This window comes from Catharus ustulatus, chromosome 30 (assembly GCF_009819885.2).
Source record: "Catharus ustulatus isolate bCatUst1 chromosome 30, bCatUst1.pri.v2, whole genome shotgun sequence".
In the NCBI taxonomy this organism is placed as follows: domain Eukaryota; kingdom Metazoa; phylum Chordata; class Aves; order Passeriformes; family Turdidae; genus Catharus; species Catharus ustulatus.
In genome coordinates this window covers 439591-457102 of record NC_046250.1, presented here as the reverse complement: position 1 = coordinate 457102, position 17512 = coordinate 439591, and the positions used below count along the sequence as shown (strand labels likewise).

At 54.3% G+C, this 17512-nt stretch overlaps 1 protein-coding gene across 6 annotated transcripts in view; it reads right to left on the bottom strand.

Annotated features, from left to right (window-relative positions):
- MEF2D (myocyte enhancer factor 2D) overlaps window positions 1–17512 on the bottom strand; it is a 72394-nt gene that overhangs the window by 41226 nt on the left and 13656 nt on the right. For 4 of the 6 annotated variants that reach the window (XM_033082830.1, XM_033082835.2, XM_033082829.1 and 1 more), the window contains exon 2: window positions 6753–6821. The gene's annotated coding sequence lies outside the window, so the exon portion shown is untranslated. Of the gene's footprint in view, window positions 1–2461; window positions 2482–3933; window positions 3953–6752; window positions 6822–17512 lie in introns of those variants that run through there. The other 2 variants (XM_033082833.1, XM_033082834.1) reach the window with 2 other exon arrangements.

Genomic DNA, 17512 nt, shown 5'->3' with positions numbered 1-17512 from the left:
AAAAGATCTTAATTTGTCACTGATATGGCAGTGTTAATTACTGTGTGGATGATGCCATAGCAGAGCTCACTAGAAGAGTCCCTAGGAGAAATGGATGGAAAAAATCTGGCCAACACCAACAGGACCAGGCAGGACCAAACTCTGGCCTCCATCCCCGTGCTCAGACTCCACCATCACAGCTCCAACCTGCCTGTGGCACTTCCAGCCCGGAAACAAAGCCACAGAAATTGTCATACTGGCCATCTGCCTTTCTCAGAAGTGGACATGCCCTCCCATCTCTACATACTCCCCAAAACCCATTTTGGTTCATAGCCTCATGCTCAGAGCTGGAAGCTTGCTACCAGACATTGTATTTTAATAAAAGAAATAAAGGCCCAAACCTAGCATTTGTTATTTGGGACTGTCAAAGCACCAAAAGCACCCTGGGCATGAGAACCTGTCCCTTGGCCCTAAGATCTACAGCTGAGGAGGCACCACCAAAGCCCACCAGGAGGCTCAGACCATGGTCTGGCTCCACTGAACCCCAACCCAACTCACTCTAAGCAAACAGGAGGAACCAGGACAACATGCCACATGGCAAAGACAGGTTTAACTTCCTCTTCCCTTGCACTGCCTTGAAAACACAGTGTCTCCAGCCCAGCACATAAATAAAGAACTGCACTACCCAGAGGCCAAGCAGGGCACCACTGGAGCACCCAGAGCTGCTGCAGCCAAAGCCAGGCTGGGGAGAGAGACACAAACCAGTTCAAGGCTCTCCCCAGCCTGACTCAAGGCTGCTGGGAGCAGAGGATGCCCCCTGTGCCACAAAGGCTTTGCCATCAGGACCTGACTATGCTCCCCACTCAGCCACAGCTTGCACCCACATGCATCCTGAGCCACATGCCAATGAGCCAGAGGGGTAAGAATCCAGCCCCAGCTCATCAGGCAGCTCAAATCCACCAGGACAGCTGGTTCTCAGCTGTTGCTGCTCACTCACAGGACGCACATTCTTGTCGCAGGCACACAAATCCTGTCCTGCTCCTCAGCGCTGGCTGGGCCACCACAGTGAGGCCATGATGACTGCTGCCCCCATGGCAGCCACATACAGACCTGGATGATGGTTCCCACTGAGACAGATTCATCCAGAGCCCATCCCAGCACACATCCTCCAGGAACAGCATTCTGTCTCACAAGGGGATTTTTTAAAGTCAAACTCTGTGTTTCAGCAAGGGGGATTTAGGCGGTGGGGCAAGGTCCCCAACCAGCTGAGACCTTCTGTGGCTGCACCAAAAGCCACAGCCAGAAGGGTGATGATTTTGGCCAGCCCTCAGGATGCAAACATTGCCCACATGCCCCTCCAGGACATCCCAGCAAAGCATGGAGATGACGCTCAGGAGAGCAATGGGGATGCTCAGGCACTGTGGGAAATGCCAACATTTGGCACTTTCCAGAAGCACTGTTCCATCCTGGGTCTGGCACACTCTAAAATCCTACACAGAGCATCACTGACACATGGCCATAGCTGAGGCTAAGGGTTTGTCATGGTTCCCAGCCACAGTACCAGAGGGATCACAGAAAAGCCACTGGGATGCTCCTGAAGCACAGAGGAGATGGACCCTGAGGGCAGGTAAGAGCCATTGTCAGTACAGGAATGTCATGGATAAACACCAGCCACAATTCCTCTTGGAAAAGGAAAAATATTGGGGAAGAAAATCAAATACCACCGTTTTTTGTCAATACTTCCCATGCAAAGGTGGGATGAGAAAAAGTGAGGCATGACTTTGTAGAAAGAAATGAAAATATTTCAGTCACAATTTTTGCTGAAGAGTGGGGATGTAAAAATGTATCAATAAAGAGTTGTCCAAATGGGTTGTTTGCCTAAATGAGGAGCAGGAGAAAAGGGTTCTGCAGAACTGAGGGCAGCCACTCAGTTCCAAAAGCAGAATCTTGGGACCCTGTAGTGGTACCCAAAACAAACGAGACCACCTTGTGACAAGTCCCTCCAAGAGAGGGGAACCCACCTCACCCAAGCCCATCAATGGGTAAGGGGCTGGGTTTAACCCAAAGTTTATCATCCAGCCTGAACCATGAGCATCAGAACTAGGGCAGCACATCCTGGGAAGAGAAACACTTCTTTCTCCCTCCCTCTTGGGAGAGAAAAACTAAAAGCACTTCTGAAAGATCCCCTTCCTATGGGCTCTGCACCTCCATTTTCACAGACAAAGATTATCAGCATTATTAATTGTTACCCCAAAGCAGCAACAGCATAAAAACCCTGAAAAAAATCAAATGGAAAATGATTTTTCTAGGATGAGCCAAGCTCAGGACTGGTCTCAACCCCACCACATGCACCCTCCACCACATCCACCCCGGCCAGGCTGGGCTATAGAGCAAAACAAACATTTAGGAAACAGTGCAGGGAGGAGAAGGAACTGGACAGAGAGCCCCAGTGTGACTTCACCTGACACCCAGTGCCTGGTACCTGGCTCAGCTCCACTGCGGCCGCAAGCTCCTGCAGGGCATCCAGCCCTGGCCAAAAGGATCCAGCACCAAGCAGGAAGGTGTTAAAAGTCCCCAGTACCAACCTCTGAGGAACCACAATAAATAACCTCTGAGTAAACACAGCGGCTGCTCCCCATTCGCCTTCCTGTTTGCTTTCGCAGATCCGGGCTGGGACGTCCACTTCCAGCTGCTGGCCCCATCCTGTCCTGGCGCAGCCAAGCTCTGGCCGCGGCAGAGCCGGCGGTGACACCGTGCTGCTGGTGACACCGTGCTGGTGACACCGTGCTGGTGGCACCATACTGGTGGTGACACCGTGCTGCTGGTGGCACCGTGCTGATGGTGACACCGTGCTGGTGACACCGTGCTGGTGGCACCGTGCTGCTGGTGACACCGTGCTGCTGGTGACACCGTGCTGGCGGTGACACCGTGCTGGTGGTGACACCGTGCTGCTGGTGACACCGTGCTGCCGGTGACACCGTGCTCCTGGTGACACCATGCTGCCGGTGACACCGTGCTGCTGGTGGCACTGTGCTGCTGGTGGCACCGCGCTGGCAGTGACACCGTGCTCCTGGTGACACCGTGCTGCTGGTGGCACCCTCCACCCGCACGTCGGGCCCAGGGACTGTCCCTGCCACAGGGCACTGTGGGCACAAGCTTCCCAAAGGGATTTATCCCCCAGGACAGGCACTGATCCTGAATCCGAGCCCGTGCCTCCTGCCTTTTCCTTCCTGCTCTATGTTTGTTTTGAGTCTAAAAAGAGGAAATCCCAGCTCACCCACTCCCCATAATGGAACCATGACCCTCTCTGTGCCTCAGTTTCCCCTTCTGTCCAACATGGGAGCCTCACTTCACTCCCCTCTCCCTCCCTGCCCACCCAATCCTGGAAAAAAAACTAAGGAACGGGTCCTGATTTACGGGCACTTCTGTGCTTTACCACGAACACAAAGGAGAGGGAAAAAACAACAAGCGGCAAACTCACAGCGAGGATCTGTGTCAGGAGCAACTAAGGGGTCCGGGGCAACCCCCCCTGGCAGAGCAGCGCCGGCCGCGGAGTCTGGCAATAGATAAGGGGCTAAATTGGGAGCTGGGCTCCGGCCCCGGGCTCTGTAAGGCGATCGGAGTGGGGGAGCGCCGGGCTGTTTATTTGGCTCCAAACTCCGCACCGACACTGCAGCGTCACCCGTTTAAAATAGGAAGGAACGAAAAAAAAAAAAAGGGGAGGGGGGACAATAAAAAAATAAATAAAGAAACAAAAAGGGAGAAAAGTGCATGCACACGTTGAACAATAACAACAAAATTAAAAAAAAAAAAAAAATCAAGAGAAAAAGAGCCCGGGGACGGGGGAAATAAAAGGAAACTCAGTTGGGCTGGCGAGGTTTAAAGCGACGCCTTGCTTTAAAAAAAGAAGTTGCTAATTTTAACTCTCCAGTGGAAAGAGTGAGAGGTACTTACAGGAGACAGGGTGGCTGCGTCCTTCTCCACGGCTGCTGCGCGCTGGCGGCCGGGAGGAAGCGCCGGCCGGAGCCATCCCCGAGCAGCGCTGCCCGGCCCCCGGCCGGCCCCGAGCCCCCGGCCCCGAGCGCTGCTGAAGGGCAGAGGCAGATGTAGGGGGTGCAGGGGGGAAGGGAGCGGCCAGGGCTCGCCGAAAGGTTCCTCCGGCAGCCCGAGGCCGCGGCAGCACTGGGACACGGGGAGTGGACGCCGCAGGACCCCCGGGAGGCGTGAGCCAGCTGCTGGATCAGATGACATTTCTGCGCGGACGTTTCTGACCACGCTGGCTTTTCCCCAAGGGAAAAGGGCTTTGAAGACAGTTTTTTTTCCCCGCCAGCGGTAAAATAGAGGATGAGCTCAGAACCCAAAGTGCAGGGCAGAGCCATGACCAGAGAAGGCCACCCGGCTCCACGGGGACTGGAAAGGTGACCTCCAGCAGCTCAGCCACGTTTCAGCTGCGGCAAACACAGCACGAACCCACTGCTCTACCAAATTCAGTATTCCATATCCAAAAGGGTCAAGAGTGGGGATTTGGTTTCAGTGCAGCCACTGGCTAGATTTTATAACAAGATCAGAAGGATCTCGCCAGATGCAAAGAGCCAGGTGCCAGGTGAGGTGGCACACGAACACAGTAGGAGCCTGGAAGTTGCAAATTCCAGTTGCCAATGAACCTTCAAGAGAACACAGGCAAGGCCTCAGACAGGAGAGGAACAGACCTGGTGACCCAAGGGCTCTTCCCAAGCAGCTGGAAATGAGCCTCAGGCTGCAAAATCTCACTGGGAGAGAAGCAGGTGCATGCAGCGACGGACACGTGATTTACCGAGCATGGCTGCAACGAGAGATGCGATGTCTCCAGGACATGAAAGAGTCGATTCAATTAAGGTCACAGGCCCTAGAAGAGTCTTCTGTCACAGAAGAAGGTTTGCCTGGTTCACCTCAAACGGGGCTGGCCTCAGACAAAATGCCTATTGATCGCAGGCAGCGATGCTGCACGTCCAGGACGCGAGGACGTGGCTTCGCTGGGATTAAATCGCCCGGTGCCGGCCGTCACACGCTGCTGAGGCTGGGTCGATACTGCTCCTCTAATTGCTCAGCTCCTGTCACTCGCAGAGCGAAGGGGACAAGTCTTAAAGCAGTCCCCAGAGATGCTTTTCAAAATCCTCCTCCCTGAGCGCACCACTTGCTGAGCTGCTCCTTGGAGTGAGCAGTTCTGCAGTTGCAGAAATCACTGAACTGCTCCTCCCCGCTCAAAACTCTGTACTGGCAGCAGTGGCAGTACAAGGGCTTTGCGGGAGGACACTGCCAACTCAAAACCCGAGAATTTGTGCGAAACTAGAAAACAAGGAGCTGTTGTCACTGGTCAGGACAGAGCTGGCGGGGCTCCTGTCTCCAGCAGCAAGCAGGGATGTGGGGGAGAATGAAGTTACCAAGAGATCCTGCCAACACCCACCAGCATCCGGGCTGGGAGATGGAATGTGCACGGTCCATCAGGACTGCAGTGTTCGGGAGCCAAGGAGGGTCCTGCCCTCCACACACACGCCACAGCAGACAGACCCATCACCCCAACACTCCAAGCAATCATTCACCACATTCAACACGTGCCATTCAGTGAGTATTCATTTGTGCCCAGAGCCAGCGGATCAGAGCTGGTCCCACACCAGTCCCCAGAATGTTCCTGGAGCACTCAGCTCAGCCACAGCGGGACAGACCCAGCTGAGCCCTCCAACCCTCCTGTCCTCTGGCTCAGCATGGCCCAGAGAGCACACACCAAGCACCACTGAGACACAGCAGGGCCCTTCTGCTGCACTCCCCCTGACCCAGCCTGGGGAGCTCTCTTGGTTTCTATCAGCAGATGAAGTCCTTGGTGTTGACCTTGCAGAGGACGCAGTGATGCTGCCCCCATCTCCCACCACCAGGTCTCCAAATAAATTACCTGTCCCCTCTCCAGCACTAAAAGCCATCACAACCCCACAAAACTGCTCACTAAGCAGTCGTGACAGAGCCCCCTCCGTTCAGGAGCTGGGGGTATATTATTTTTAAAAACCTTTCCTTTTATTGATTTCACTCTCAGGTACAGAAGATGCATTACATGAAACCATAGAGCCCTCATCAACCAGCCCGCAGTGGTGTCTGTACCACAACCTCACTGCAGACACAGGAGACACAAACATTTACTGTAAGAGCAATAAACAGGCCAAGAAGGTTGAAAAGGAAGAAAACCTGGACATGAGGCCCTCTCCCCATAGTGCCTTATTTCAGAGGAATGCAAGGGACAAAATAACAGCAAGAACAAGTCTTGTCTGCACCAGGACAAAACAGGGCAGGAAAACCTTCCTTTGCACTGATACACGGGGCTGTGTTGCAAAACACCCAAAGAGCCCCAAATCAGTGCTGTGGCTACGGCTGGGAGCCATCAGAGCTGTGCCAGATGGGGAAGTGAAGGGGAAGATGGGCACTGGAGAACAGCAGTGGCACTCGTTGTTGGGTGTCACCTCCCTGCCCTGCTCTGGAGGCTCTGCACACCAGGACCCCCACATGCAGAGCAGGTGAGGAGTGCACAGTGGAGCAGGGTGTTCCCAGTTTCACCAGATCTCACTGCTCCTCCTGTCACTGGAGCAGGGCTGCAGGGTCTGGTCAGCACCACTGTGGGACCTAAGACCCTTGAGCTGCATCCTCTGTGGGACTCTCTGCTTGCTCCCAGCCTTCAGCAGGTGAGATGCACGTGGCCAAGCAAACCCAAAGGGAAAGCAGGAACCCAGAGTTTGGGATTTCCCCCCTACCTGCTACGCAAACTCCTGCATCTTCAGCTCCTGCCAGGGATGAGCTGCAGCCACCGCTCCTCAATCCAACTGCAAAGACAAAGCAAGCAGCTGTCAGTCCGAGGGGACAGAGGCAAGGACAGGGCTCCCCACGTGTCCCATCCAAGCACAGCCAGATGGAGGGAGCAGTGAGGGGAGCCCAGTATCCCCTGCAGAGCTGGCTGATGGGACAGGGGCTGCAGAGTCCCCCCTGCACTGCCCTGATCCTCAGCATCACTGCAAGGGCCATGCAGGCTGCATGAGACCTGGCCAGGCACCTGCAGGGATCCAGGGAACCAGGAGCCCTGGGGTTATGCAATGTGGAAATCCCAGTGAGACCAGAGGGAAAGAAATTAAAGAGAGCTCAGGAATGAAACAAATCATAAACCAAAAGTTAACACTAACAAAGGATGTGGCCCAGGCAGACGGCGTGGCCGGCAGAGTTGCTCAGAGTTTAGGTGAACTTTGTGTTTTCTGGGAAGATTCTCAAGCACATCCCACAAGAAAAAGCTCAGACACTCTCCCAGGGAATGCACACAGCCCATGTGCTTGGCCCAAGGAGAAACTGCCATGGCCCAGAAGGAAACACAGCTCCTAAACTCATCCCACTCACCACTAGGAGATGGGAGGAGACCCATGGGGCAAAGCCCAGCGGCTTCAGCCAGCCTTGTGCTGGTCATCTACCAGTGGTCACAGCCATGTGGCACTCGTGCAGAGCCCATCACCACAGCACACTCCCACGAGAGGAACAGTGCTGAACAAAAGGGAAACTGAGGCACAGAGACCAGCACCGCGAGCTCCCAAGCTGCAGCCTCACCCCAGCACCTGCAACAGAGCGAGGAATTGTGCGCAGCTTTCCGGCGTCCTCATCCTCCGCTCCAACCACAAAACCAGCCTTCCTCCCCCGGCTGCCTCCCCTCCCACAGCCAGCTCATTTCCTGACATTACAAAATTCAGCCTGAACAAAGAGCGAGGAGCGCGTGGCTCTGTCCAGGGCTGCACCTTCCTCTCGCTGCCGAGGAGCCAAGAGGAGGGGACACCCCTAAACAGCAGAGGTGCAAGTGGCATTCCAGCCTCAAACCTCACGGCACTTGGGCTGGGGTTCTGTGAACGGACCAGTCACAGAGATTCCCTCATCAGGACAGACAAATGAGTCTGTCTTCCACAACAGAGGAGCAGTGGGGACAAGGATGAGGGGCTCCAGCTACTGCCACTCTTGCATCCATTATGCCCACCCCAGGACCACTCCTTTATTTCTCTGAATAAAACAGAGTGTCCTACAGAATGACTGACCACCTGGGGACAGGAGCACCCACAGAAGAAGCACACCTTGCAAGTGCCACGCTCCCAGCCAGGGACAAGGGAAGTGGTGTTCAATGCAAAGGGTCTCTCAACGGGTTCCTGAACCTCCTCTCAGTGCCTGAGCAGATCTCACTGCTCTCAGCACTGCAGTGTCTTGCAGGGCTGGTGGCAGAGCCACAGGGGACCACAGGCCAGGCTGAGTGGAGGATGTGGCCAAGGTCTGCACCCAGGCTGGCTCTGCTTTGGGGGACTTGGGGTCAGCTCTACTGCCCACTAGGATGCAATGGGGAACATGTGGCCAGGCAAGACCTCATATGTCTGTACACAGAGTTGCTTCCTCTCAGTGGGAGATGTTGCTGGACAAGGCAGGAATAACATTTCCACAGGCTCCAGGATGCCCATGGTGCCATGGGACAGCCAGTACAGCCACACAGTCACCACTGACAGACTCTCACACAACAGCAGCCACATCCCTGGCTCCCACAGCCCAGCAGGCCATCAGGACACCAACTTCTGGCCACCACCTGCCCCCATGCAGCCCTTGGCTGTGCCACAGTCCCCAGATCAGGACAACAAACAGCAGTGCCTTTCTGACCCAGTCTGACAGAGCTGCCCTTTGTTGGGCCAAGATGGGGAACTCCAGGGGGAGCAGGACTGCTCTTGGGGTGTTCAGCCTGCAGGCAGTTCTGACATTGGAGCCCAGTGTCATCTGAGACAGGGATGAACAGCACACATGGGGTGACAGCCGTGAGTCCCTGACCCTTCATGCCCCACCCTGGCTGCCCTTTGGACCTGGTGGTACACCCAGCACCAGCAAATCCCAGTGAATCCCCAAGTCCCCATTTTGCAACATTTTGAGCTGGTACAAAGGAGCAAAGCCCTGACTCACTGGCACTGCCAACTCCCTTGTCTGTCCATGCACGTCCTTTGCCCCACCAAGAGAGGATCCTGGCACTGCTCCCAGAAGCTCTGGAGCATTTCAAAAGGTGACCAACCATCTGACCTGCAGAGAGAGAGCAGCCCTGGTGAGGGGCTGGGGCTGGGTCAGGCCACTGGCTGCCCCCAGGGCTCCTGGGGCAGCTCCCAGCTCTCACCCCACCACACATGTGCCTTCTTGTTATAAACAGAGAAATGCTGCTCAGGGGAGGGGAAAAGTACAATATTTTCAAAATGTTCTGTTATTTTATAAGCTAAGGGGGAAAAAACACACAGGGAAGGGATGGAGGTGACAAAGGCAAATTAACTCCCTGAGTGAAAAAAGAAGGGGAGAGAAAAGGGTAAAGACAAGACAATCTTTACGTTCAGCTTTGGGGCAGGAATGTTGAGCAGGTGCTAACACTGTTCCTATTTGAAAACCAAAGCTTTGGTTTCACCAAGTAACAAACCAAAATTCCTGAGGGCAGGAGAATGAGGGGAACCTCCTGGGACTCCCATTTTTAACTGATGCAGTTAGGTTGGCACAACCTGCCATGCAAAGGCAGCAGGGAGCTGCTCCAACCTGTCCATGAAGATCCTGGAGGATGTGCAGGAATGGCTTTTGGTGACATCCCTGGATATCTGCTCAGCCCCTGTGCCATACCTGGTCTTTGCTTACACCCTCAAACACACATATATTCTCACAGATATAACTGCCCAAAATATATATATTCCCATACATATAGCCCTCTCAAAATACATATATTCCCATATATGTAACCCACCAAATATATATCTATTCCCATACGTATAGATAAACCTCCAAATATATATTTATTCCCATGTATATAAACCCCAAATATATACAACCCCTACATCATATATACATATAACACCCCTAAATAAATAATCTATGGAGATGGATGGGCAGAATCACCAGCTTTGGAGCTGGAGGGGCCAAGAGGGAGGCGCAGATTGCGGAGGGGAAGAGCCGTGACCGCAATCTCTCCTTCCTCTTTTTTCATGTTTCCTCTAGCAACGGGCTCAGGGCTGCCAACATTTGGATGCCAAACCCAAATTTCCCCACTTCAGGCTCCCAACCCAGCCTGCCACTCCTCTGCCAGGTGCTCAAGGACTCCCGCCCCAAACCAGGGAGACTCCAGACCCCATTTCCCAGAGCTGTGACATCCAGGGAGTCCCAACAACAACAAGGTGCAGACAAAATAAATTAAAAAAAAAAAAAAGAAAAAAAGAAAAAAGAAATAAAATAATTTCCCCATATTTTCCATTTTTCTCTATTTTTCTCCATTTTTCTCAATTTCCCCAGCCCATGAAACTAAAGCATCTCAGCCATGGCCCAGCCTTCAGTTTGCACAAGCCACTGGGAATATCCCCAGAGTTTAATTAGACCTGTTGAGTCTTTTCCAGTTGGGTTTCCTCTGGCTTGACACCAAGAGGTGGGAAGGAACAAACTGGGAGAGATCTCACTGCAAGCAGGAGCATCAGGCTGGCAGTTGAAGGCAGTGAGGAACCCCAGCTCCCAACCATCCAGTGGTGCCAGAGCTCAGCAGCACAGCAGGAGGGGCTGTGGAAAGGGGGACAGCTGAGAGCCAGGAGGAGGAAATCCACCTCCAATGGCACAGGAGGCTCAGCTGCCCAGCATGACAATGCAGCAGTGAGCAATGACCAAGAATGATGGCACAAGCCAGCTGTGCCAATGGGCAACATGCTGAGTGTGACCACCCCCAGGGATGGGGTGAAGGTACCCCAGATCAAGGCAGGGTAGGAATTGTGGGGTCCTGCTCAACCAGGTCACCTTGCAGAGGTGCTGCCTCACAAGGGTCCCAGCATGGGACCAAATCCAGCCCCTGGATTTGGGAGGGGAGCTGGAAGCCACTCTCCATGTTCACTGAGCCACGCTCCAAGGAAGCTCAGAGCAGCCTAGTGGCACAGCTGTCGCTGCAAGTGTTGCAACAGCAGCTGCTGGCCCTGCCAGGACCTAGGGGATATGTGGGGGTGTCAGGGGGGGCACAAGTGCAACCGTTGGAGCCACCGAGTTTCACTCTCGCTGGCTGAGTTCCCCTTGGGCAGCAGAGATGCAGAACTGAAACCTCCAGCTGTATGGACGTGGGGGCGGCTGGAGGTGCAGGAGGGCTCAGAGCAAAGCCATGCACCACCACACCAGTGACCAAGGGCTGCTGGGGGCACCAGGGGAAGCAGAAGACCAGAAGCAGACAGGAGTTTCCTCTGGCTCACAGCACCCATCTTGCTTCTGCCCTCTCTGCACAGCTGGGCCACCCATCTCCTTGGACCTGGCACATCTGGTGGGAGCAGAAATACCCCTGGGCATGCAGGTACCCACACCTGGGCAGGCTCCAGCTGGCATGGACCCACTCCAGGAGCTGTCCAGGGGGTGACACTGCTGCAGGACAGTGCAATCCCAGTGCACTGGGCAAGTGCTGGTCAGCAGGACCAGGACTGGAGTGGTCCCAGCAGCAGCAGAACCACTTGCACCTCCCAGTGCAGAGAAACTGAGGCACAGGGAGGGGAAGCAAACCACAGAGCTGGACACTTAAGCATCCCCCAAATCCCAATTTCCTCCCCCTGAGCAAGACACTCACCTCCCTCCTTGTAGAAACCTGCTGACACAGCAGCACAAGGAAGACCCCAAAACTGACCCCAGAAGCACCAAAGACATCATGGGGGCTCTCATGAGAGCACAGGGACACCAAGATGTGAGTGTCCCATAACCCAAGCACCCAGTGCTTGCCCTCAGCCCGGTGACAGTGACAGTACCTCAGGCCACATTGCCACCTGCTGGCACCAGCCCTGGGGGCTGAGGGCACTGGCAACTTCCTTGAGGAAGGCAGCAAGGAGCTCTGTGCTGGGTATCAGGTCTGGGTCCAGGTTCAGGTTTGGGTACAGTGGGCCACTGCCACATCCAACTGGAGCAGCCACTGCTCACCTTGCTGAACTAATTTTATCTGACTTCATGGTAACCTGGGACAGTGCATGGGCAACTCAAACCCATCTTAGAGGGGTGTGGGTGCCTCCACCCTGCTCACATCCCCCACACTCTCTGGGGCACTATGTGAAAGTGCTGCTCCAGGGGTGCAGGAGACTTCAGAGCAGCAATGACAGTTGCTCCAGATCTGCAGCTCTAGCTCCTGCTGGCATTTCCAAGGCACAGGTAAAGCAGAGATGGCACCATCAACTGTTCTGCCCCCTAGACTCGCTGCAAGCCTTCCTGATGCCCCAACAACCTCTCCCCAGAGCCCACAGATCTTATTCCCACCTGTCTCCCAGGCCATGCTCTCCCTTCTGTCACAGGGGCATGGATCCTCTGCCACTGCTCTGCAGCCATCCTTGCATCCAGCCATCCACGTTTCCCATCCACACAAACCCCACGTGAGGCATGGGGGAGAGGAGATCCCACCTGCACACATGCTGACAAACACCAGCAATTCATCCCTGACACTCAGTGGCCACTGACTAACACAACTGTCCATGGGTTACACAATCAGAGCCAGAGGAAAATCAACACAGAGCACGGCTCTTCAACACACAGAAAGCCACCACTGTCCCTGGAGGGCAGCAGGGTGACAGGCACAAGGAGCAGTCTCATCCCAGCACACCTGTACCTACATCAGCACCAGCCTGGCCACCACCATGGCTCACATGTTTGCAGCACTGACGTGGATCCATCCATGTGAGGGGCTCACAGAAAGCACCAGGAGCTGCCTGTGAATGCCCAGCATGGGCAAAGCACACGGAGCCCTGGCAAGCGGGCGCCAGCTCCTCTCACCTCCTGCTTTGGGAATGATCTTGCATTGGGCAGGTCTCCAAGGACCCCATGGGAGTTTCCCCCAGGCAGATACAGCACTTCTCCCTCTCAGAGCCTGGGAACCCAGCTGCTCTGGCTGTCCCCACCCCGGCTGCTGTCAAGACCAGCTCTGGCTCTGCCAGACAGGTCCAAACTCCAGGGCCAGCGGGTGAGGTGTGGCCAAGCAGCATGTGCAGAGCCAGGTGGGGGAGACAATCACCATCTCTTATAGGAGCAAAGCCCTGGCCCCTCATGGCCTTGCTCTGCTATCACCTGAGCCAGGAACCACCAACCATGGGGACCTTCTTCATTAGCACAGCCTCGGCAGGCGGCTCAGGCTACCACCAGTCACTCCCCATGGAAACCAAACAAACATCATCACCCGTGTCCAAAACTTCCAGCACATCCATCTCCCCACTGACAGATGGTAGCAGGTCCTAAGACACCTCTCAGCTGCAACTGGGTGACATGCTGGGCTGGCAGAGGGCATTCCCAGCATGGGTTGTCAGATGATCCCCCAAAATCCCTCCCAACACACCACAAAGGAAGAAGGAGGAGGTGGGCACATGTGAGGTAGGGGGACCCAAAACTCCACTGGCCCCTTGCTGGTGTCCCCACTCCAGGAAATAGGGACAGATCCTGGCCCAGCCCTGCCACCCTTGCTGGAAGCTGAGAGCTTTTTTTAAACCTGTTTGTAAGGGCAGCTCACAAACAAGAAAAGAGAGCTCCTTGTGGGGAGGAGAGGGGCTCTGTGGTCAAATACCAGTACCTGGGAGACTCCCACTTAATTCTGGGTTGTGCTACAGCCCCTGCAGTGTGTCTGGAGTGGAGCCAGCTATGGCCAGGGCTGCTGTCTCCAGCACCACTCCAGCACCCAGCCCAGCAGTGCCAGCCATCGACAGTGGCAGCACCAGACAAACCCCTGATTTTCTCCTGCCTGGAAAATCACCTGGCCCAGACACAGCCTGAGCCAGAGGCAGGGATGCTCAGCCTTGGGAAGGAGAAAGGGTGTTCATCCCACAGCCAGTGTGCAAACCCTGACCCCCCACACAAACTCAGAGTCCTGTGGCTGAGCATGGCTCTTTACTGGCTGCAAAGTCAAAAAGTAGGTGTCACATCCCGATGGAGCAAGGCTTTGCCATCCAGCTCCCTCTGAAAACCCAGCTGGGGAAAACCCTGAGCCAGAGACAAAATCATCCTTGGAGTTACCCAAATCTCTCAGTTCAAACCCCAGTTCCCTCTGCATCCTTGGCAAATCTCTGTGGGGAGGGCACCTACTCCCCAAACTCCAGATCCACTATTTAAAAAAAAACCAACTAAAAAACAATAACAAAAAAAGATTAAAATATTTCTCCCCAGTGAGGTGCAGAGAAACACTTGCACATTCGATGTCAGTCGTCAGCAACTCCTACACCACCCCCCACGTACACCATTGCAAGGGGGGAGCAGAAGGGGGTTTATAGGCACCTACAGAGAAAAAAGAAGATTTCTGCATAATTTGGTTAATCAGTCAACCAAATGAATCCATGAGACTGTCCTGCACTCCCCAAAAAACTCAGTCCTTCGTGGGGCAACAAAACCTTCATGGCTGGTACCAGCATCACCTCCCTCTAATAGAACCAAATGTTACTCCCAGTTTGAACACATTGGCAACAACAAATGCCAAAAAAAGGGGATTTATCAAGTCTTGGAATCACCAGAAAAACTCGTAGTGCTGTCAAAGGGGACCCAGCAGAAGCGGGAAGGGAAGGGAAGGGAAGGGAAGGGAAGGGAAGGGAAGGGAAGGGAAGGGAAGGGAAGGGAAGGGAAGGGAAGGGAAGGGAAGGGAAGGGAAGGGAAGGGAAGGGAAGGGAAGGGAAGGGAAGGGAAGGGAAGGGAAGGGAAGGGAAGGGAAGGGAAGGGAAGGGAAGGGAAGGGAAGGGGAAGCAGCTCACTGGCCCAGAAGCCAATTACAACAAATGGAAAGTGTTTTGCTTTTTAATCTCATGATTTTTTTAGCTAATCTCTCCTTTGGAAAGGGACGATCGGCTCAGCAGCACGATGCTGCCAGGGGGATACAGCACGTGTGGAGTCCTGGCTGGGATGGAAACTCAAGTCCTTGCTCTCCAATCCTGTCCTATTGGGTGGATTTATCCTGTTTTTTTCTCGGAATGACTATACAGGGGCAGAGAAACAATAGCAAAACTTTGGGAAACTTCTGAGCAGGGGATTTTGCTGTGTTTCTGTCTCTCTTTTCTGAAGAGGGGAGTTTTCTCTTTTCAAAATACTCTTTTCACTTTGAGTTTTTCACCAGTTTGCACGGGAGGGTTTGGAGGTGGGAAAACCCTCCCCAGCCCCTGCAGACCCTTCTGCTTCTGTGGGCTTTGCCCTCCTTGGGAGATAAAGCCAAGTCCTATTCCTCACCTGCCCAGAGATCATGTAATCACAGAATTACAGAAACATTTCAGTTGGAAAAGATATTTAAGGTTATCAAGATGATCCTTTTCCTGCTGCAAAAAAAAAAAGTTGCGTTCTGGGGAACTTGATAAAAATGAGAAGTTTTAGAAATGAAAAGGACCACACACACACAGCAATGGGTTTGTTTCCTTCTCCAGCCCTGGGCAAGACCTCCACAGGATCCAGCAGAAGGGGAGAACCAGACCCAGCAGTCCAGAAGAAGACAGGAATCTCCTCACCCACCACCACTGGACAGCACAGGAGAGCTGGGAACCATTTGGAGCCTCTTCACCAACCCAGACTCTCCCAAGCACGTGGAGAGCCAGAGGAGGAAGGAGGCCGTTAGATGCCATCCCCAGAGCCCATAAATTACAGCAGGGAACAGAGTTGCATTTGCCCTATTTCTTATCTGCTTGGAAATTGTGCTGCTTTCCCAGCTGCAAAGGCAGCTCTGTTCCCAAGAATTTCAGCAAAGCCATGACCTCTTTCCAGGATCGTACAGTATATGGTGGCGGTGAGCCAGGGCTAATTATAGGCACAGGAAAAGGGGAGAGAGGCATTTGGAAAAGCTCTACCTTCCCAGCCATGGGGAGCAGGGCAGCACAGCCACAGCCAAGCCCCCCATGGGAGCACCCCAAAGGGCTGCAAAACTCAGGGAAGGAGAGTGAATCCCAAGGATCCCATCCTGCTGGACTCCACTATCCTCCTTTACTGGAAAGATGAGAAGCAGCATAAATCTCATCTCAAATACTTCACAATTTCAAAGGGCTCTGGTGAAGAGGGGAACCTTCCTCAGGGGGACCCCACTGCCTCGGCACAGGCTGAGTGTCAGCACAGCACCGCCCTGGCCACAGCAAGAACCAGAGTCTGTCAGTCCTACACCCGGAATCTGAGCTGCCTGGGGTCCCTGCAGAGCCCCATCTCCCAAAGGTGAGCGATGCCACAAGCCCCTCACTGCGCCCTTGTGCCCCAGCACTGCCCAAAAGCAAGACCTGCAGAGATGCTCCCCGACCTGGAGGCAAATAAACGTGCATTAATTTAAACACCAGCCAAGGCTCTCGGGCAAAGCCACGTGCAGGCTTAGAGCTGAGTTCATTGTCACTCACTGAGCAATGTCACAGGAGCCACCTCCCTCCCCTGACCCGCTGCAGAAGTGGACAAGGACATGGTGACACATGTGCCCACGAGACCTTCCGGCAGGGAGGAAGCTGGGCAGGAAAGCACAAACAGGCAGCAACTCTTTTAACCACCAGGCTCCTCTTCAGAGCCACATCTCTGCACAAAACAAAACCTGGGGAAGGCAAAAATCCCACCTAATGTTTTCTTTGAGGAAGGAAGAAGACAAGCCAGGAATCTTCTTCTCGCTTGCCGCAATGGTTTTCATTTTCCACCAAATTAACTCGAGTCTCGGCTCTGGCTGCCGGCAGACCCCCTCCCTGCCTGCTCGCTGCCATGTGTGCCTGCGCATGTGGCAATGTGTGGGTGTGTGGGTTTTGTTTTGCTTTCTGCACCGGCTCTGCAGACCATCTCCTGCTCTCGCCGATCGCAGCCTGCGCGGCTCAGCCCAGCTCCATTATCCAGCAGGGTGGACGTCCCACTCCTCCGGCTACAGCCTTGTGCAGGGCCACTCTCCTCCTCCAAGAACTTCCAGAAACAATGCTTGCAGCTATCCCAGCCCTCTGGGTGCTGCCATTGCCATTGCCAGTCCTTTTGAGAAGGTGCCTGTGCCAAGGTGGGTGCTGCAGAGTGCTGGCATGGCTGTGCCCCCTGGGACAGCACCAAGCGGGGCACCAGCGCAGCCTCCCACCAGGAAAGCACCTCTCACAAAAGCAAGGAATCTGCCTGAGCATGCCAGGTCCAACTGATGCCCTTTTCTAAAGCTCTGTGGCAGCAGGGAAGGCAATCAGGGCACATCAAGTTTGCTCCTCATGAGACCCTTGGGATCACCTCCCACCGGCTCCCTGGATAATAACCCCAGATAAAACCCTGTCCTTGGTGCCCGGCCCCGGTGCTGCAGGTACTCCCTGAAATGCTCCAAAGACTGACCAAGCCTTAGTACAAACCAAAACTATCACTTTCTACATGGCACCCTCCTCCCCAGCTCCAGCACACCAAGGAATGGAGGGGAAGGCAAACAGAAACAACTTCACAGTTCACACCGGTACCACCAGCACCCAGCAGTTCCCCAGCACCCACCCCAGTGCAGCAAGAGGACGGAACACAGACACCCATCCCCACAGAGCTAAGCCCACCTCGCTGGCACATC